Consider the following 22,095-nt stretch of genomic DNA (forward strand, 5'->3'; position numbering starts at 1 on the left):
AAGGAGGGGTTATTAATACACACTGACATAGACCCATTATAAGGAGGGGTTATTAATACACACTGCATAGACCCATTATAAGGAGGGGTTATTAATACACACTGACATAGACCCATTATAATGAGGGGTTATTAATACACAGTATTAGATGCATAACTGAATGTATAGTATACAGTATTAGATGTATAACTGAATGTATAGTATACAGTATTAGATGTATAACTGAATGTATAGTATACAGTATTAGATGTATAACTGAATGTATAGTATACAGTATAAGATCTATAACTGAATGTATAGTATACAGTATTAGATGTATAACTGAATGTATAGTATACAGTATTAGATGTATAACTGAATGTATAGTATACAGTATTAGATCTATAACTGAATGTATAGTATACAGTATTAGATCTATAACTGAATGTATAGTATACAGTATTAGATGTATAACTGAATGTATAGTATACAGTATTAGATCTATAACTGAATGTATAGTATACAGTATTAGATCTATAACTGAATGTATAGTATACAGTATTAGATGTATAACTGAATGTATAGTATACAGTATAATATCTGTAACTGAATGTATAGTATACAGTATTAGATGTATAACTGAATGTATAGTATACAGTATTAGACCTATAACTGAATGTATAGTATACAGTATTAGATCTATAACTGAATGTATAGTATACAGTATTAGATGTATAACTGAATGTATAGTATACAGTATAATATCTGTAACTGAATGTATAGTATACAGTATTAGATCTATAACTGAATGTATAGTATACAGTATAATATCTGTCGTTTGTTAAAATATATATTCTTAAACCTGTATGTTTGTTCTTTGTTAAATATGCATTTTAAATGTATCATTCAACTTCCGTATAGTTTAGTGGTAGGAACCTTTGATCTGCGTACCTTGGTAATCAGGGGACTGATAACAACGACGGACCAGGAAGCGACATTTTTTTTTCAAAATAACGAAGAAAATGCGAAAAGGTTTATAAACATGCAGTGAGAATTCTAATATTGTTTTTTTTCAACCAGTATTTATCAGATTAGTGTCGTTTCGCAAGAAAGAGGGGACCTTCCGTCTGTAACTAGGAAGTTACTAGGAAGGACCATAGAGGTGTCGTCGCTGTGCCGTCCGCAATGTGGGGGGAGATCGACCCTGGTCCCGAGTCCAGTCCGCCTGTCAGCGATGAACCGGTGGCCTGCAGACACACCGACCCCCGGGGACAATGGTTCGACCCCCGGCGACCACAGCCCGACCACCGGAGATCACAGCCCGACCCCCGGAGACCACAGCCCGACCCCCGGAGACCACAGCCCGACCCACAGCCCGGTCCCAGGGGAACCGAACCAGCTTCTAGCTGCTCTGTAACCGACAACACCGAGGAGGACGAGCCGCAGGACAACCAGGTGAGAAGCAGCAACAAGGAGAGAGATAGCGACGTAAAAAAACCCAGATGTTACTAAAGATATTTGTATATGTGTAAACTAGCGAGCTACCAACCGGTGAAGGACAGGGAATTGGCGAAGACAAGACAAATGTGTGTGTGTGTGTGTGTGTGTGTGTGTGTGGTGTGGTGTGGTGTGTGTGTGTGTCTCTTCCCAGGCAGATCCCAGCGGTGTGTAGGCGGATCTCAGCGGTGTGTGTGTGTGTTTCCCCAGGCAGATCTCAGCGGTGTGTGTGTGTGTCTCTCCCCAGGCGGATCTCAGCGGTGTGTGTGTGTGTGTGTCTCTCCCCAGGCGGATCTCAGCGGTGTGTGTGTGTCTCTCCCAGGCGGATCTCAGCGGTGTGTGTGTGTCTCTCCCAGGCGGATCTCAGCGGTGTGTGTGTGTCTCTCCCCAGGCGGATCTCAGCGGTGTGTGTGTGTGTCTCTCCCCAGGCGGATCTCAGCGGTGTGTGTGTGTCTCTCCCCAGGCAGATCTCAGCGGTGTGTGTGTTTCCAGGGGTGTGTGTGTCTCTCCCCAGGCGGATCTCAGCGGTGTGTGTGTGTCTCTCCCCAGGCGGATCTCAGCGGTGTGTGTGTGTCTCTCCCCAGGCGGATCTCAGCGGTGTGTGTGTGTCTCTCCCCAGGCGGATCTCAGCGGTGTGTGTGTGTGTCTCTCCCCAGGCGGATCTCAGCGGGTGTGTGTGTGTCTCTCCCAGGCGGATCTCAGCGGTGTGTGTGTGTCTCTCCCCAGGCGGATCTCAGCGGTGTGTGTGTGTCTCTCTCCCCAGGCGGATCCCAGCGTGTGTGTGTGTGTCTCTCCCCAGGCGGATCCCAGCGGTGTGTGTGTGTGTCTCTCCCCAGGCGGATCCCAGCGGTGTGTGTGTCTCTCCCCAGGCGGATCTCAGCGGTGTGTGTGTGTCTCTCCCAGGCGGATCTCAGCGTGTGTGTGTGTGTGTCTCTCCCCAGGCGGATCTCAGCGGTGTGTGTGTGTGTCTCTCCCCAGGCGGATCTCAGCGGGTGTGTGTGTGTGTCTCTCCCCAGGCGGATCTCAGCGTGTGTGTGTGTGTCTCTCCCCAGGCGGATCTCAGCGGTGTGTGTGTGTGTGTCTCTCCCCAGGCGGATCTCAGCGGTGTGTGTGCCATGGTGGAGGTGGTGGCTGTGAGTGGTAGCCAGGTGAAGAGCCAGCAGGTAGGTGATGCAGAGCTGACCGTAGCCCAGCGGAGAGAGGAGCTGCTCGGACAGTACCGGACCAAACCCCTGGTGTTTCTGGAGCGATACCAGGTACCTCTCTGGGCTCAGTTTGGACTCCTCCTGATTAAATAAAACCTTAGAAAAGTTAAATATGTTTGAAATCTATTTTTCTAGACACATTTTTTTTTTTACACTTGTTGTTTTTTGGAGACACGAATGCTTTGCCATCTCGTTCACTTCCTGTATTCACGCAGTATCTCTGTATCTGAAACTGGCCTGACTACGACTTGGTTTTATATAGAGGCTGGTATATGGCCTCTAACCCTCTCCCCCAGGGCCTCTAACCCTCTCCCCCAGGGCCTCTAACCCTCTCCCCCAGGGCCTCTAACCCTCTCCCCCAGGGCCTCTAACCTCTAACCCTCTCCCCCAGGGCCTCTAACCCTCTCCCCCAGGGCCTCTAACCTCTAACCCTCTCCCCCAGGGCCTCTAACCCTCTCCCCCAGGTCCTCTAACCCTCTCCCCCAGGGCCTCTAACCCTCTCCCCCAGGGCCTCTAACCCTCTCCCCCAGGGCCTCTAACCCTCTCCCCCAGGGCCTCTAACCCTCTCCCCCAGGGCCTCTAACCTCTAACCCTCTCCCCCAGGGTCTCTAACCCTCTCCCCCAGGGCCTCTAACCTCTAACCCTCTCCCCCAGGGCCTCTAACCCTCTCCCCCAGGGCCTCTAACCCTCTCCCCCAGGGTCTCTAACCTTCTCCTCCAGGGCCTCTAACCCTCTCCCCCAGGGTCTCTAACCCTCTCCCCCAGGGCCTCTAACCCTCTCCCCCAGGGCCTCTAAACTCTAACCCTCTCCCCCAGGGCCTCTAACCCTCTCCCCCAGGTCCTCTAACCCTCTCCCCCAGGGCCTCTAACCCTCTCCCCAGGGCCTCTAACCCTCTCCCCCAGGGCCTCTAACCCTCTCCCCCAGGGCCTCTAACCTCTAACCCTCTCCCCCAGGGCCTCTAACCCTCTCCCCCAGGTCCTCTAACCCTCTCCCCCAGGGCCTCTAACCTCTAACCCTCTCCCCCAGGGCCTCTAACCCTCTCCCCCAGGTCCTCTAACCCTCTCCCCCAGGGCCTCTAACCCTCTCCCCCAGGGCCTCTAACCCTCTCCCCCAGGGCCTCTAACCCTCTCCCCCAGGGCCTCTAACCCTCTCCCCCAGGGCCTCTAACCCTCTCCCCCAGGGCCTCTAACCTCTAACCCTCTCCCCCAGGGCCTCTAACCTCTAACCCTCTCCCCCAGGGCCTCTAACCCTCTCCCCCAGGGCCTCTAATCCTCTCCCCCAGGGCCTCTAATCCTCTCCCCCAGGGCCTCTAACCCTCTCCCCCAGGGCCTCTAACCCTCTCCCCCAGGGCCTCTAACCCTCTCCCCCAGGGCCTCTAACCCTACTCTCCCCAGGGCCTCTAACCTCTAACCCTCTCCCCCAGGTCCTCTAACCTCTAACCCTCTCCCCCAGGGCCTCTAACCCTCTCCCCCAGGTCCTCTAACCCTCTCCCCCAGGGCCTCTAACCCTCTCCCCCAGGGCCTCTAACCCTCTCCCCCAGGGCCTCTAACCCTCTCCCCCAGGGCCTCTAACCCTCTCCCCCAGGGCCTCTAACCCTCTCCCCCAGGGCCTCTAACCCCTCTCCCCCAGGGCCTCTAACCCTCTCCCCCAGGGCCTCTAACCTCTAACCCTCTCCCCCAGGGCCTCTAACCCTCTCCCCCAGGGCCTCTAACCCTCTCCCCCAGGGCCTCTAACCCTCTCCCCCAGGGCCTCTAACCCTCTCCTCCAGGGCCTCTAACCCTCTCCCCCAGGGCCTCTAACCCTCTCCCCCAGGGCCTCTAACCCTCTCCCCCAGGTCCTCTAACCTCTAACCCTCTCCCCCAGGGCCTCTAACCCTCTCCCCCAGGGCCTCTAACCTCTAACCCTCTCCCCCAGGTCCTCTAACCTCTAACCTCTAACCCTCTCCCCCAGGGCCTCTAACCCTCTCCCCCAGGGCCTCTAACCTCTAACCCTCTCCCCCAGGGCCTCTAACCCTCTCCCCCAGGGCCTCTAACCTCTAACCCTCTCCCCCAGGGCCTCTAACACTCTCCCCCAGGGCCTCTAACCCTCTCCCCCAGGTCCTCTAACCTCTAACCTCTAACCCTCTCCCCCAGGGCCTCTAACCCTCTCCCCCAGGGCCTCTAACCCTCTCCCCCAGGGCCTCTAACCCTCTCCCCCAGGGCCTCTAACCCTCTCCCCCAGGGCCTCTAACCCTCTCCCCCAGGTCCTCTAACCTCTAACCTCTAACCCTCTCCCCCAGGGCCTCTAACCTTCTCCCCCAGGGCCTCTAACCTTCTCCCCCAGGGCCTCTAACCCTCTCCCCCAGGTCCTCTAACCTCTAACCTCTAACCTTTCCCCCAGGTCCTCTAACCTCTAACCCCTCTCCCCCAGGGCCTCTAGCCTCTAACCTCTAACCTTTACCCCAGGCCCACCTGAAGCCTCAGCACCTGTCAGCGTTCTGCCATCTGATTTCTGACCCGCGGGCTCAGTACTACTGCCGTGAGGTGAGGAGGAGAGCAGCGGGACGATCCAACAGGACCCGCGTTCGCAACCAACGCTACGCCGCCCTCATGGAGCTGCAGAGGGGTGAGCCGAGCAACCAATCACAGACCCTGGGACTCAGCCTAGCAACCAATCACACACCCTGGTACTCAGTCTAGCAACCAATCACAGATCCTGGTACTCAGCCTAGCAACCAATCACAGACCCTGGGACTCAGCCTAGCAACCAATCACAGACCCTGGTACTCAGCCTAGCAACCAATCACAGACCCTGGTACTCAGTCTAGCAACCAATCACAGACACCCTGGTACTCAGTCTAGCAACCAATCACAGACCCTGGTACTCAGTCTAGCAACCAATCACAGACCCTGGTACTCAGTCTAGCAACCAATCACAGACACCCTGGTACTCAGTCTAGCAACCAATCACAGACACCCTGGTACTCAGTCTAGCAACCAATCACAGACCCTGGTACTCAGCCTAGCAACCAATCACAGACCCTGGGACTCAGCCTAGCAACCAATCACAGACCCTGGGACTCAGCCTAGCAACCAATCACAGACACCCTGGTACTCAGCCTAGCAACCAATCACAGACCCTGGTACTCAGTCTAGCAACCAATCACAGACACCCTGGTACTCAGTCTAGCAACCAATCACAGATCCTGGTACTCAGTCTAAAGCAGCAATCACAGACCCTGGTACTCAGTCTAGCAACCAATCAGAGACCCTGGTACTCAGCCTAGCAACCAATCACAGACCCTGGGACTCAGTCTAGCAACCAATCACAGACCCTGGTACTCAGTCTAGCAACCAATCACAGACCCTGGTACTCAGCCTAGCAACCAATCACAGACACCCTGGTACTCAGCCTAGCAACCAATCACAGATCCTGGTACTCAGCCTAGCAACCAATCACAGACCCTGGGACTCAGTCTAGCAACCAATCACAGACCCTGGTACTCAGTCTAGCAACCAATCACAGACCCTGGTACTCAGCCTAGCAACCAATCACAGACCCTGGGACTCAGTCTAGCAACCAATCACAGACCCTGGGACTCAGTCTAGCAACCAATCACAGACCCTGGTACTCAGTCTAGCAACCAATCACAGACCCTGGTACTCAGCCTAGCAACCAATCACAGACACCCTGGTACTCAGCCTAGCAACCAATCACAGACCCTGGTACTCAGTCTAGCAACCAATCACAGACACCCTGGTACTCAGTCTAGCAACCAATCACAGACCCTGGTACTCAGTCTAGCAACCAATCACAGACCCTGGTACTCAGTCTAGCAACCAATCACAGACCCTGGTACTCAGTCTAGCAACCAATCACAGACCCTGGTACTCAGTCTAGCAACCAATCAGAGACCCTGGTACTCAGCCTAGCAACCAATCACAGACCCTGGTACTCAGCCTAGCAACCAATCAGAGACCCTGGTACTCAGCCTAGCAACCAATCACAGACACCCTGGTACTCAGCCTAGCAACCAATCACAGACCCTGGTACTCAGGCTTCAGCACCAATCAGAGACCCTGGTACTCAGTCTTCAGCATCAATCACAGACTCTGGTACTCAGCCTAGCAACCAATCAGAGACCCTGGTACTCAGCCTAGCAACCAATCACAGACCCTGGTACTCAGTCTTCAGCACCAATCACAGACCCTGGTACTCAGCCTTCAGCAACCAATCAGAGACCCTGGTACTCAGTCTTCAGCAACCAATCAGAGACCCTGGTACTCAGTCTTCAGCAACCAATCAGAGGCCCTGGTACTCAGTCTTCAGCAACCAATCAGAGACCCTGGTACTCAGTCTTCAGCACCAATCAGAGACCCTGGTACTCAGTCTTCAGCACCAATCAGAGACCCTGGTACTCAGTCTTCAGCACCAATCAGAGACCCTGGTACTCAGTCTTCAGCACCAATCACAGACTCTGGTACTCAGCCTAGCAATCAATCAGAGACCCTGGTACTCAGCCTAGCAACCAATCACAGACCCTGGTACTCAGCCTAGCAACCAATCACAGACCCTGGTACTCAGTCTAGCAACCAATCACAGACCCTGGTACTCAGCCTTCAGTACCAATCAGAGACCCTGGTACTCAGTCTTCAGCACCAATCACAGACCCTGGTACTCAGCCTAGCAATCAATCAGAGACCCTGGTACTCAGCCTAGCAACCAATCACAGACCCTGGTACTCAGCCTAGCAACCAATCACAGACCCTGGTACTCAGTCTAGCAACCAATCACAGACCCTGGTACTCAGCCTTTAGCACCAATCAGAGACCCTGGTACTCAGCCTAGCAACCAATCACAGACCCTGGTACTCAGTCTTCAGCACCAATCAGAGACCCTGGTACTCAGTCTTCAGCAACCAATCAGAGACACCCTGGTACTCAGCCTAGCAACCAATCACAGACCCTGGTACTCAGTCTTCAGCACCAATCAGAGACCCTGGTACTCAGCCTAGCAACCAATCACAGACACCCTGGTACTCAGCCTAGCAACCAATCACAGACCCTGGTACTCAGCCTTCAGCACCAATCAGAGACCCTGGTACTCAGCCTAGCAACCAATCACAGACCCTGGTACTCAGCCTTCAGCACCAATCAGAGACCCTGGTACTCAGTGTAGCAACCAATAACAGACACCCTGGTACTCAGTCTAGCAACCAATCAGAGACCCTGGTACTCAGCCTAGCAACCAATCAGAGACCCTGGTACTCAGTCTTCAGCACCAATCAGAGACCCTGGTACTCAGTCTTCAGCACCAATCAGAGACCCTGGTACTCAGTCTTCAGCACCAATCAGAGACCCTGGTACTCAGTCTTCAGCACCAATCAGAGACCCTGGTACTCAGCCTAGCAACCAATCACAGACCCTGGTACTCAGCCTAGCAACCAATCAGAGACCCTGGTACTCAGCCTTCAGCAACCAATCAGAGACCCTGGTACTCAGGCTTCAGCACCAATCAGAGACCTTGGTACTCAGTCTTCAGCAACCAATCAGAGACCCTGGTACTCAGTCTTCAGCAACCAATCAGAGACCCTGGTACTCAGTCTTCAGCACCAATCAGAGACCCTGGTACTCAGTCTTCAGCACCAATCAGAGACCCTGGTACTCAGTCTTCAGCACCAATCAGAGACCCTGGTACTCAGTCTTCAGCACCAATCAGAGACCCTGGTACTCAGCCTAGCAACCAATCACAGACCCTGGTACTCAGCCTAGCAACCAATCAGAGACCCTGGTACTCAGCCTTCAGCAACCAATCAGAGACCCTGGTACTCAGGCTTCAGCACCAATCAGAGACCCTGGTACTCAGTCTTCAGCAACCAATCAGAGACCCTGGTACTCAGTCTTCAGCACCAATCAGAGACCCTGGTACTCAGTCTTCAGCAACCAATCAGAGACCCTGGTACTCAGTCTTCAGCAACCAATCAGAGACCCTGGTACTCAGCCTAGCAACCAATCAGAGACCCTGGTACTCAGGCAGTAGTGTCATAGTTGAGTTGAAGTGAATACGCCTTAATAGATAATGACTCAAGTGAAAGTCACCCAGTAAAAATACTACTTGAGTAAAAGTCTAAAAGTGTTTGGTTTTAAATAGACTGAAGTATCAAAAGGTAAACGCAATTGCTAAAATATATATTTAAGTATTAAAAAAAAGTATAAATAATCAGATGAGAGGCAGTAGGGACGACCAGGGATGTTCTCTGTTTAGTGAGTCCTCCAGATCAGAGGCAGTAGGGACGACCAGGGATGTTCTCTGTTTAGTGAGTCCTCCAGGTCAGAGGCAGTAGGGACGACCAGGGATGTTCTCTGTTTAGTGAGTCCTCCAGATCAGAGGCAGTAGTGATGACCAGGGATGTTCTCTGTTTAGTGAGTCCTCCAGATCAGAGGCAGTAGGGATGACCAGGGATGTTCTCTGTTTAGTGAGTCCTCCAGATCAGAGGCAGTAGGGATGACCAGGGATGTTCTCTGTTTAGTGAGTCCTCCAGATCAGAGGCAGTAGGGATGACCAGGGATGTTCTCTGTTTAGTGAGTCCTCCAGATCAGAGGCAGTAGGGATGACCAGGGATGTTCTCTGTTTAGTGAGTCCTCCAGATCAGAGGCAGTAGGGATGACCAGGGATGTTCTCTGTTTAGTGAGTCCTCCAGATCAGAGGCAGTAGGGATGACCAGGGATGTTCTCTGTTTAGTGAGTCCTCTAGATCAGAGGCAGTAGGGATGACCAGGGATGTTCTCTGTTTAGTGAGTCCTCCAGATCAGAGGCAGTAGGGACGACCAGGGATGTTCTCTGTTTAGTGAGTCCTCCAGATCAGAGGCAGTAGGGAAGACCAGGGATGTTCTCTGTTTAGTGAGTCCACCAGATCAGAGGCGGTAGGGACGACCAGGGATGTTCTCTGTTTAGTGAGTCCTCCAGATCAGAGGCGGTAGGGACGACCAGGGATGTTCTCTGTTTAGGGATGACCAGGGATGTTCTCTGTTTAGTGAGTCCTCCAGATCAGAGGCGGTAGGGATGACCAGGGATGTTCTCTGTTTAGTGAGTCCTCCAGATCAGAGGCAGTAGGGACGACCAGGGATGTTCTCTGTTTAGTGAGTCCTCCAGATCAGAGGCTGTAGGGACGACCAGGGATGTTCTCTGTTTAGTGAGTCCTCCAGATCAGAGGCAGTAGGGATGACCAGGGATGTTCTCTGTTTAGTGAGTCCTCCAGATCAGAGGCAGTAGGGATGACCAGGGATGTTCTCTGTTTAGTGAGTCCTCCAGATCAGAGGCAGTAGGGATGACCAGGGATGTTCTCTGTTTAGTGAGTCCTCCAGATCAGAGGCAGTAGGGATGACCAGGGATGTTCTCTGTTTAGTGAGTCCTCCAGATCAGAGGCAGTAGGGATGACCAGGGATGTTCTCTGTTTAGTGAGTCCTCTAGATCAGAGGCAGTAGGGATGACCAGGGATGTTCTCTGTTTAGTGAGTCCTCCAGATCAGAGGCAGTAGGGACGACCAGGGATGTTCTCTGTTTAGTGAGTCCTCCAGATCAGAGGCAGTAGGGAAGACCAGGGATGTTCTCTGTTTAGTGAGTCCACCAGATCAGAGGCGGTAGGGACGACCAGGGATGTTCTCTGTTTAGTGAGTCCTCCAGATCAGAGGCGGTAGGGACGACCAGGGATGTTCTCTGTTTAGGGATGACCAGGGATGTTCTCTGTTTAGTGAGTCCTCCAGATCAGAGGCGGTAGGGATGACCAGGGATGTTCTCTGTTTAGTGAGTCCTCCAGATCAGAGGCAGTAGGGATGACCAGGGATGTTCTCTGTTTAGTGAGTCCTCCAGATCAGAGGCGGTAGGGATGACCAGGGATGTTCTCTGTTTAGTGAGTCCTCCAGATCAGAGGCAGTAGGGATGACCAGGGATGTTCTCTGTTTAGGGAGTCCTCCAGATCAGAGGCAGTAGGGAGGATCAGGGATGTTCTTTGTTTAGTGAGTCCTCCAGATCAGAGGCAGTAGGGATGACCAGGGATGTTCTCTGTTTAGTGAGTCCTCCAGATCAGAGGCGGTAGGGACGACCAGGGATGTTCTCTGTTTAGTGAGTCCTCCAGATCAGAGGCAGTAGGGATCAAATCAAATTTCAAATCAAATGTATTTATAAAGCCCTTCTTACATCAGCTGACATCTCAAAGTGCTGTACAGAAACCCAGCCTAAAACCCCAAACAGCAAGCAATGCAGGTGTAGAAGCACGGTGGCTAGGAAAAACTCCCTAGAAAGGCCAGAACCTAGGAAGAAACCTAGAGAGGAACCAGGCTATGAGGGGTGGCCAGTCCTCTTCTGGCTGTGCCGGGTGGAGAGGAACCAGGCTATGAGGGGTGGCCAGTCCTCTTCTGGCTGTGCTGGGTAGAGAGGAACCAGGCTGTGAGGGGTGGCCAGTCCTCTTCTGGCTGTGCTGGGTAGAGAGGAACCAGGCTATGAGGGGTGGCCAGTCCTCTTCTGGCTGTGCTGGGTAGAGAGGAACCAGGCTATGAGGGGTGGCCAGTCCTCTTCTGGCTGTGCTGGGTGGAGATTATAACAGTACATGGCCAAGATGTTCAAATGTTCATAAATGACCAGCATGGTCAAATAATAATAATCATAGTTGTTGTCGAGGGTGCAACAAGTCAGTAACACAAGAGTAGGTCTGGGACAGGTAGCACGTCCGGTGAACAGGTCAGGGTTCCAGCAGGTCTGGGACAACAGGTCTGGGACAGGTAGCACGTCCGGTGAACAGGTCAGGGTTCCAGCAGGTCTGGGACAACAGATCTGGGACAGGCAGCACGTCCGGTGAACAGGTCAGGGTTCCAATAGCCGCAGGCAGAACAGTTGAAACTGGAGCAGCAGCACGGCCAGGTGAACTGGGGACAGCAAGGAGTCATCAAGCCAGGTAGTCCTGAGGCATGGTCTTAGGGCTCAGGTCCTCCGAGAGAAAGACAGAAAGAGAGAAAGAGAGAATTAGAGAGAGCATATTTAAATTCACACATGTCTCTAACCCCCCCCCCCCCCCCAGAGGGCCAGTACTTCAGCGAGGACCAGATGAGAAGCCGGGAGCCCTTACTGTATGAGCAATACATCGGCCAATACCTGACTGAGGAGCAGCTGTTACGTCGCTCCTCGAGGCCATGCAGGGAGAAGCAGGGGAGGAGCGGGGCCCGGGGGGAGCAGAGGGGGACTGGCCCACCTCCTCCTCAACTCCTACCAGGAGAGACTGATCCAGAGTCGGATGCAGGAGGAGCAGGACAGGGAGGAGAACGCACTGGAGGAGGAAGAGGGAGAGGAAGAGGGTAAGACACACACAGCATCACCAGACGTGCGTTCAAACAAGGGAAGTAGTTTGACGACATTCACTACGGTTGGCTAACAGTTTGAGAAGGTAGTCAGCAGCGAAGGTAAGGGATTCTGATCACGTCTCTGTGTGTCTCACGGTACTTGTGTGTGTGTGTGTGTGTGTGTGTGTGTGTGTGTGTGTGTGTGTGTGTGTGTGTGTGTGTGTGTGTGTGTGTGTGTGGTCCCTCCAGCTGGAGGGTTGGGGGCAGAGGGCTATGAACCATCACCCCAGGAGAAATCACTGCTCAGGGACGAGTTCATCACTCTGATGTACCAACGCTTCCTGGACGGACACGACAAAGACTTTAACTACAGGTTAGTAGCTGGCTGACTAAATTACTAACTGGGTCGACTAACTGGGTAGACTAACTGGGTAGACTAACTGGGTAGACTAACTGGGTAGACTAACTGGGTAGACTAACTAAATTACTAACTGGGTAGACTAACTAAATTACTAACTGGGTAGACTAACTAAATTACTAACTGGGTAGACTAACTGGGTAGACTAACTGGGTAGACTGACTAAATTACTAACTGGGTAGACTAACTAAATTACTAACTGGGTAGACTAACTAAATTACTAACTGGGTAGACTAACTGGGTAGACTAACTGGGTAGACTGACTAAATTACTAACTGGGTAGACTAACTAAATTACTAACTGGGTAGACTAACTAAATTACTAACTGGGTAGACTAACTAAATTACTAACTGGGTAGACTGACTAAATTACTAACTGGGTAGACTAACTGGGTAGACTAACTAAATTACTAACTGGGTAGACTAACTAAATTACTAACTGGGTAGACTAACTGGGTAGACTAACTGGGTAGACTAACTGGGTAGACTAACTAAATTACTAACTGGGTAGACTAACTGGGTAGACTAACTGGGTTGACTAACTGGGTAGACTAACTAAATTACTAACTGGGTAGACTAACTGGGTAGACTAACTGGGTAGACTAACTGGGTAGACTAACTAAATTACTAACTGGGTAGACTAACTGGGTAGACTAACTGGGTAGACTAACTGGGTAGACTAACTAAATTACTAACTGGGTAGACTGACTAAATTACTAACTGGGTAGACTAACTAAATTACTAACTGGGTAGACTAACTGGGTAGACTAACTGGGTAGACTAACTAAATTACTAACTGGGTAGACTAACTGGGTAGACTAACTGGGTAGACTAACTGGGTAGACTAACTGGGTAGACTAACTAAATTACTAACTGGGTAGACTAACTGGGTAGACTAACTGGGTAGACTAACTAAATTACTAACTGGGTAGACTAACTAAATTACTAACTGGGTAGACTAACTGGGTAGACTAACTGGGTAGACTAACTGGGTAGACTAACTAAATTACTAACTGGGTAGACTAACTGGGTAGACTAACTAAATTACTAACTGGGTAGACTAACTGGGTAGACTAACTAAATTACTAACTGGGTAGACTAACTAAAGTACTACCTGGGTAGACTAACTAAATTACTAACTGGGTAGACTAACTAAATTACTAACTGGGTAGACTAACTGGGTAGACTAACTGGGTAGACTAACTGGGTAGACTAACTAAATTACTAACTGGGTAGACTAACTGGGTAGACTAACTAAATTACTAACTGGGTAGACTAACTGGGTAGACTAACTGGGTAGACTAACTGGGTAGACTAACTAAATTACTAACTGGGTAGACTAACTGGGTAGACTAACTGGGTAGACTAACTGGGTAGACTAACTAAATTACTAACTGGGTAGACTAACTGGGTAGACTAACTAAATTACTAACTGGGTAGACTAACTGGGTAGACTAACTGGGTAGACTAACTAAATTACTAACTGGGTAGACTAACTAAATTACTAACTGGGTAGACTAACTGGGTAGACTAACTGGGTAGACTAACTGCGTAGACTAACTAAATTACTAACTGGGTTGACTAACTAAATTACTAACTGGGTTGACTAACTAAATTACTAACTGGGTAGACTAACTGGGTAGACTAACTGGGTAGACTAACTGGGTAGACTAACTAAATTACTAACTGGGTAGACTAACTGGGTAGACTAACTGGGTAGACTAACTAAATTACTAACTGGGTAGACTAACTAAATTACTAACTGGGTAGACTAACTGGGTAGACTAACTGGGTAGACTAACTGGGTAGACTAACTAAATTACTAACTGGGTAGACTAACTAAATTACTAACTGGGTAGACTAACTGCGTAGACTAACTAAATTACTAACTGGGTTGACTAACTAAATTACTAACTGGGTAGACTAACTGGGTAGACTAACTAAATTACTAACTGGGTTGACTAACTAAATTACTAACTGGGTAGACTAACTGGGTAGACTAACTGGGTAGACTAACTGGGTAGACTAACTAAATTACTAACTGGGTAGACTAACTGGGTAGACTAACTGGGTAGACTAACTAAATTACTAACTGGGTAGACTAACTAAATTACTAACAGGGTAGACTAACTGGGTAGACTAACTGGGTAGACTAACTGGGTAGACTAACTAAATTACTAACTGGGTAGACTAACTGGGTAGACTAACTGGGTAGACTAACTAAATTACTAACTGGGTAGACTAACTGGGTAGACTAACTGGGTAGACTGACTAAATTACTAACTGGGTAGACTAACAGGGTTTAACTATTTTACCAGCTGTGTTGTGTTGCAGTGGACAGACTGAACTATTTTACCAGCTGTGTTGTGTTGACAGTGGACAGACTGAACTATTTTACCAGCTGTGTTGTGTTGCAGTGGACAGACTGAACTATTTTACCAGCTGTGTTGTGTTGACAGTGGACAGACTGAACTATTTTACCAGCTGTGTTGTGTTGACAGTGGACAGACTGAACTATTTTACCAGCTGTGTTGTGTTGCAGTGGACAGACTGAACTATTTTACCAGCTGTGTTGTGTTGACAGTGGACAGACTGAACTATTTTACCAGCTGTGTTGTGTTGACAGTGGACAGACTGAACTATTTTACCAGCTGTGTTGTGTTGCAGTGGACAGACTGAACTATTTTACCAGCTGTGTTGTGTTGCAGTGGACAGACTGAACTATTTTACCAGCTGTGTTGTGTTGACAGTGGACAGACTGAACTATTTTACCAGCTGTGTTGTGTTGCAGTGGACAGACTGAACTATTTTACCAGCTGTGTTGTGTTGACAGTGGACAGACTGAACTATTTTACCAGCTGTGTTGTGTTGCAGTGGACAGACTGAACTATTTTACCAGCTGTGTTGTGTTGCAGTGGACAGACTGAACTATTTTACCAGCTGTGCTGTGTTGCAGTGGACAGACTGAACTATTTTACCAGCTGTGTTGTGTTGCAGTGGACAGACTGAACTATTTTACCAGCTGTGTTGTGTTGACAGTGGACAGACTGAACTATTTTACCAGCTGTGTCGTGTTGCAGTGGACAGACTGAACTATTTTACCAGCTGTGTTGTGTTGCAGTGGACAGACTGAACTATTTTACCAGCTGTGTTGTGTTGCAGTGGACAGACTGAACTATTTTACCAGCTGTGTTGTGTTGCAGTGGACAGACTGAACTATTTTACCAGCTGTGTTGTGTTGACAGTGGACAGACTGAACTATTTTACCAGCTGTGTTGTGTTGCAGTGGACAGACTGAACTATTTTACCAGCTGTGTTGTGTTGCAGTGGACAGACTGAACTATTTTACCAGCTGTGTTGCAGTGAAGTGGACAGACTGAACTATTTTACCAGCTGTGTTGCAGTGGACAGACTGAACTATTTTACCAGCTGTGTTGTGTTGACAGTGGACAGACTGAACTATTTTACCAGCTGTGTCGTGTTGACAGTGGACAGACTGAACTATTTTACCAGCTGTGTTGTGTTGACAGTGGACAGACTGAACTATTTTACCAGCTGTGTTGTGTTGCAGTGGACAGACTGAACTATTTTACCAGCTGTGTTGTGTTGACAGTGGACAGACTGAACTATTTTACCAGCTGTGTTGTGTTGACAGTGGACAGACTGAACTATTTTACCAGCTGTGTTGTGTTGCAGTGGACAGACTGAACTATTTTACCAGCTGTGTTGTGTTGACAGTGGACAGACTGAACTATTTTACCAGCTGTGTTGTGTTGACAGTGGACAGACTGAACTATTTTACCAGCTGTGTTGTGTTGCAGTGAAGTGGATGGGAACCCTGACTTCGACAACCTGGACATCGTCAACAGAGATGCAGAGGAGAAGTACTTCGATGAGGATGAAGATGAGGAGGAAGAGGAGGAAGAGGAGGAGATGACTGTAGTTATGATGTCATGACAGCAGCTGTCATTTGGACTGTAAAATACGATAACTTCTGTAATAACTAAACTGTCATGTTTCTAGTCCTTCTGTTCTCGTCACATTCATGTAATATTCAGTTTGTATGGATGGCAATAAATCGTGTATGTTTACCTACGTTGTTAGTCAGTTTAACTAGTTCCTAACTAGTTCCTAACTAGTTCCCTAGTTCTTGTTTGGACCCTGCTGACAACACTGGCCACTGAAGTATTTCTGAGTGAGTCAGAGAGCTGATTGTAACTGAGTCAGAGAGCTGATTGTAACTGAGTCAGAGAGCTGATTGTAACTGAGTCAGAGAGCTGATTGTAACTGAGTCAGCGACTCAGTATTTCTGTATGAGGCAGAGAGCTGATTTGTAACTGAGTCAGCGACTCAAATGAAGAGTTAGTATTTCTGAATGAGTCAGAGAGCTGATTTGTAACTGAGTCAGAGAGCTGATTGTAACTGAGTCAGAGAGCTGATTGTAACCGAGTCAGCGACTCACTGAAGAGTTAGTATTTCTGAATGAGTCAGAGAGCTGATTGTAACTGAGTCAGAGAGCTGATTGTAACTGAGTCAGCGACTCAATGAAGAGTTAGTATTTCTGATTGAGGCAGAGAGCTGATTGTAACTGAGTCAGCGACTCAGTATTTCTGAATGAGTCAGAGAGCTGATTGTAACTGAGTCAGAGAGCTGATTGTAACTGAGTCATAGAGCTGATTGTAACTGAGTCAGAGAGCTGATTGTAACTGAGTCAGAGAGCTGATTGTAACTGAGTCAGAGAGCTGATTGTAACTGAGTCAGAGAGCTGATTGTAACTGAGTCAGTGACTCAAATGAAGAGTTAGTATTTCTGAATGAGTCAGAGAGCTGATTGTAACTGAGTCAGCGACTCAAATGAAGAGTTAGTATTTCTGAATGAGTCAGAGAGCTGATTGTAACTGAGTCAGCGACTCAAATGAAGAGTTAGTATTTCTGAATGAGTCAGAGAGCTGATTGTAACTGAGTCAGCGACTCAAATGAAGAGTCAGTATTTCTGAATGAGTCAGAGAGCTGATTGTAACTGAGTCAGAGAGCTGATTGTAACTGAGTCAGCGACTCAAATGAAGAGTTAGTATTTCTGAATGAGTCAGAGAGCTGATTGTAACTGAGTCAGCGACTCAAATGAAGAGTTAGTATTTCTGAATGAGTCAGAGAGCTGATTGTAACTGAGTCAGCGACTCAAATGAAGAGTCAGTATTTCTGAATGAGTCAGAGAGCTGATTGTAACTGAGTCAGAGAGCTGATTGTAACTGAGTCAGCGACTCAAATGAAGAGTTAGTATTTCTGAATGAGTCAGAGAGCTGATTGTAACTGAGTCAGCGACTCAATGTAGAGTTAATATTTCTGAATGAGGCAGAGAGCTGATTGTAACTGAGTCAGCGACTCAATGAAGAGTTAGTATTTCTGAATGAGGCAGAGAGCTGATTGTAACTGAGTCAGAGAGCTGATTGTAACTGAGTCAGAGAGCTGATTGTAACTGAGTCAGCGACTCAATGAAGAGTTAGTATTTCTGAATGAGGCAGAGAGCTGATTTGTAACTGAGTCAGAGAGCTGATTGTAACTGAGTCAGAGAGCTGATTGTAACTGAGTCAGAGAGCTGATTGTAACTGAGTCAGCGACTCAATGAAGAGTTAGTATTTCTGAATGAGGCAGAGAGCTGATTTGTAACTGAGTCAGAGAGCTGATTGTAACTGAGTCAGAGAGCTGATTGTAACTGAGTCAGAGAGCTGATTGTAACTGAGTCAGCGACTCAGTATTTCTGAATGAGTCAGAGAGCTGATTGTAACTGAGTCAGAGAGCTGATTGTAACTGAGTCAGCGACTCAGTATTTCTGAATGAGTCAGAGAGCTGATTTGTAACTGAGTCAGAGAGCTGATTGTAACTGAGTCAGAGAGCTGATTGTAACTGAGTCAGCGACTCAGTATTTCTGAATGAGTCAGAGAGCTGATTGTAGTATTTCACAGGGCTGAAAACAGGTGGAAATTGTGTTCCAGGAGTGAAATCTGTTACATTTTTATTTCCGAGGGATTTTTTTCCCCGTTTCCATTAATGGCGGAGAACACATTCAGGGATTCAAATTCAACTCGCAAATGAATCCAATAAATGAACAGGGCTCATGATTTCCCCGCCCGCGTAATACCGCTCATTATGATTCTGGCCAGACCAGTCTTCGATTCAACCAATAAGGCACGAGGGGGGGGGTGTGATATATGGCCAATATATCACGGCTAAGGGTTGTTCTTGGGCACGACGCAACGCTGAGTGCCTGGACACATCCCTTAGCCGTGGTATATTGGCCATATATCACAAACCCTCCAAGGTGCCTTATTGCTTTGATAAAACCGGTTATCAATGTCAATTAGAACAGTACAAAATACATGGTATGCCACGGCTTTCAGCCAATCAGCATCCAGGAGCCAAACGAGCCGGGTTTATAATGGGCAGATTCGACGATGATGCTGCTGAGGTAAAAGGCCCGTCACGCCATCATCCGTAATCTGTGCTGCTCTGTCATTTTGTCAACGATGCAACAGAAACATCTCTTTCCCTTTTCAATTTAATGTTTGAATTGTGTTTTCATTGGGAAGGTAGATAGTGTTTTTATCAACAACAACAACAACAAACAAAAAAAATGACTGGAATGAATTTTCAAAAAAAAATCACTGAAGCTGGAGTTTGGGTTTAGTGGGACTATAATGTCTTCATCAACAGGACAATGACCCAACACACTTACCGGGCTGGTTAAGGGATATTTGTCCAAGAAGGAGAGTGATGGAGTGCTGCATCAGATGACCACTATCCCCCCCTGATCTCAACCCAATTGAGACGGTTTGGGATGAGTTGGTTCCGCAGAGTGAAGGAAAAGCAGCCAACAAGTGCTCAGCATATGTGGGAACTCCTTTGTTTAACCAGGTTAGGCTAGTTGAGAACAAGTCCTTTTATTTAACCAGGTTAGGCTAGTAGAGAACAAGTCCTTTATTTAACCAGGTAGGCTAGTTGAGAACAAGTCCTTTATTTAACCAGGTTAGGCCAGTTGAGAACAAGTCCTTTATTTAACCAGGTTAGGCCAGTTGAGAACAAGTCCTTTATTTAACCAGGTAGGCCAGTTGAGAACAAGTCCTTTATTTAACCAGGTAGGCTAGTTGAGAACAAGTCCTTTATTTAACCAGGTAGGCCAGTTGAGAACAAGTCCTTTATTTAACCAGGTTAGGCCAGTTGAGAACAAGTCCTTTATTTAACCAGGTTAGGCTAGTAGAAAAGCCTTTATTTAACCAGGTTAGGCTAGTAGAGAACAAGTTCTCATTTACAACTGCGACCTGGCCAAGATAAAGCAACATTACTCGCCCTAACCTTTTATTTATTTAATATATATATATATATATATTCTTAATTCCGTTCTGTTACTTCTAGATGTGTGTGTATTGTTGTGTATTGTTAGATATTACTGCACTGTTGGAGCTAGAAACACAAGCATTTCGCTACATCTGTATGTGACAAATAACATTTGATTTAATTTTTTTTTTTAAACGAGAATAAAGCGGCAATGGTACAGTTTGTCCATTTTGAGAGGCTGTAGCCAAAATAATCAAGATTAAGATTAAGATTAAGATTCAGCTCAATAAATCTGTTGTTTATTTGGACATTTTTTTTTTTGTCTTAAGAGATCTTAGTTGCGTAATTTTACATCTAACTAAGATATTTGGTAAAGTATTTTTTTAAATAAAACATTTTGAATGGAAACAAGTCGTCTCTCAGTTACAATTACAGACTTTATTGAAGAATCCCCACTGGTGACCCAATCACCGACGAAGGGGCTTCGGCTCTTAACTCTGCCTCTAGAGTAATGTGGCTTCCCTCTGGCTTCCCTCTAGAGTAATGTGTTCCCTCTGGCTTCCCTCTAGAGTAATGTGGACCCTCTGGCTTCCCTCTAGAGTAATGTGGACCCTCTGGCTTCCCTCTAGAGTAATGTGGACCCTCTGGCTTCCCTCTAGAGTAATGTGGACCCTCTGGCTTCCCTCTAGAGTAATGTGGCTTCCCTCTGGCTTCCCTCTAGAGTAATGTGGACCCTCTGGCTTCCCTCTAGAGTAATGTGGACCCTCTGGCTTCCCTCTAGAGTAATGTGGACCCTCTGGCTTCCCTCTAGAGTAATGTGGACCCTCTGGCTTCCCTCTAGAGTAATGTGGACCCTCTGTCTTCCCTCTAGAGTAATGTGGACCCTCTGGCTTCCCTCTAGAGTAATGTGTTCCCTCTGGCTTCCCTCTAGAGTAATGTGGCTTCCCTCTAGAGTAATGTGGACCCTCTGGCTTCCCTCTAGAGTAATGTGGACCCTCTGTCTTCCCTCTAGAGTAATGTGGCTTCCCTCTAGAGTAATGTGGACCCTCTGGCTTCCCTCTAGAGTAATGTGTTCCCTCTGGCTTCCCTCTAGAGTAATGTGGCTTCCCTCTAGAGTAATGTGTTCCCTCTGGCTTACCTCTAGAGTAATGTGGCTTGCCTCTAGAGTAATGTGGACCCTCTGGCTTCCCTCTAGAGTAATGTGGACCCTCTGGCTTGCCTCTAGAGTAATGTGGACCCTCTGGCTTCCCTCTAGAGTAATGTGTTCCCTCTGGCTTCCCTCTAGAGTAATGTGGACCCTCTGGCTTCCCTCTAGAGTAATGTGGCTTTCCTCTAGAGTAATGTGGACCCTCTGGCTTCCCTCTAGAGTAATGTGGCTTCCCTCTAGAGTAATGTGGACCCTCTGGCTTCCCTCTAGAGTAATGTGTTCCCTCTGGCTTCCCTCTAGAGTAATGTGTTCCCTCTGGCTTGCCTCTAGAGTAATGTGGCTTCCCTCTGGCTTCCCTCTAGAGTAATGTGGACCCTCTGGCTTCCCTCTAGAGTAATGTGTTCCCTCTGGCTTCCCTCTAGAGTAATGTGTTCCCTCTGGCTTCCCTCTAGAGTAATGTGGCTTCCCTCTGGCTTCCCTCTAGAGTAATGTGGCTTCCCTCTGGCTTCCCTCTAGAGTAATGTGGACCCTCTGGCTTCCCTCTAGAGTAATGTGGGCCCTCTGGCTTCCCTCTAGAGTAATATGGACCCTCTGGCTTCCCTCTAGAGTAATGTGTTCCCTCTGGCTTCCCTCTAGAGTAATGTGGACCCTCTGGCTTCCCTCTAGAGTAATGTGGGGTCTCTGGCTTCCCTCTAGAGTAATGTGGACCCTCTGGCTTCCCTCTAGAGTAATGTGGGCCCTCTGGCTTCCCTCTAGAGTAATGTGGCTTCCCTCTAGAGTAATGTGGACCCTCTGGCTTCCCTCTAGAGTAATGTGTTCCTTCTGGCTTCCCTCTAGAGTAATGTGGCTTCCCTCTGGCTTCCCTCTAGAGTAATGTGGACCCTCTGGCTTCCCTCTAGAGTGATGTGTTCCCTCTGGCTTCCCTCTAGAGTAATGTGGCTTCCCTCTAGAGTAATGTGGACCCTCTGGCTTCCCTCTAGAGTAATGTGTTCCCTCTGGCTTCCCTCTAGAGTAATGTGGCTTCCCTCTGGCTTCCCTCTAGAGTAATGTGGACCCTCTGGCTTCCCTCTAGAGTAATGTGGACCCTCTGGCTTGCCTCTAGAGTAATGTGGACCCTCTGGCTTCCCTCTAGAGTAATGTGTTCCCTCTGGCTTCCCTCTAGAGTAATGTGGACCCTCTGGCTTCCCTCTAGAGTAATGTGGCTTTCCTC

The 22,095-nt window shown here is 48.4% G+C and overlaps 1 pseudogene; it reads left to right on the forward strand.

The window, feature by feature from the left end:
* Positions 1–927: 927 nt before the first annotated feature.
* Positions 928–16,502, forward strand: LOC106596731 (coiled-coil domain-containing protein 97-like; annotated as a pseudogene).
* Positions 16,503–22,095: the final 5,593 nt, after the last annotated feature.

The sequence above is a fragment of the Salmo salar genome, unplaced genomic scaffold (assembly GCF_905237065.1).
Source record: "Salmo salar unplaced genomic scaffold, Ssal_v3.1, whole genome shotgun sequence".
Lineage (NCBI taxonomy): Eukaryota > Metazoa > Chordata > Actinopteri > Salmoniformes > Salmonidae > Salmo > Salmo salar.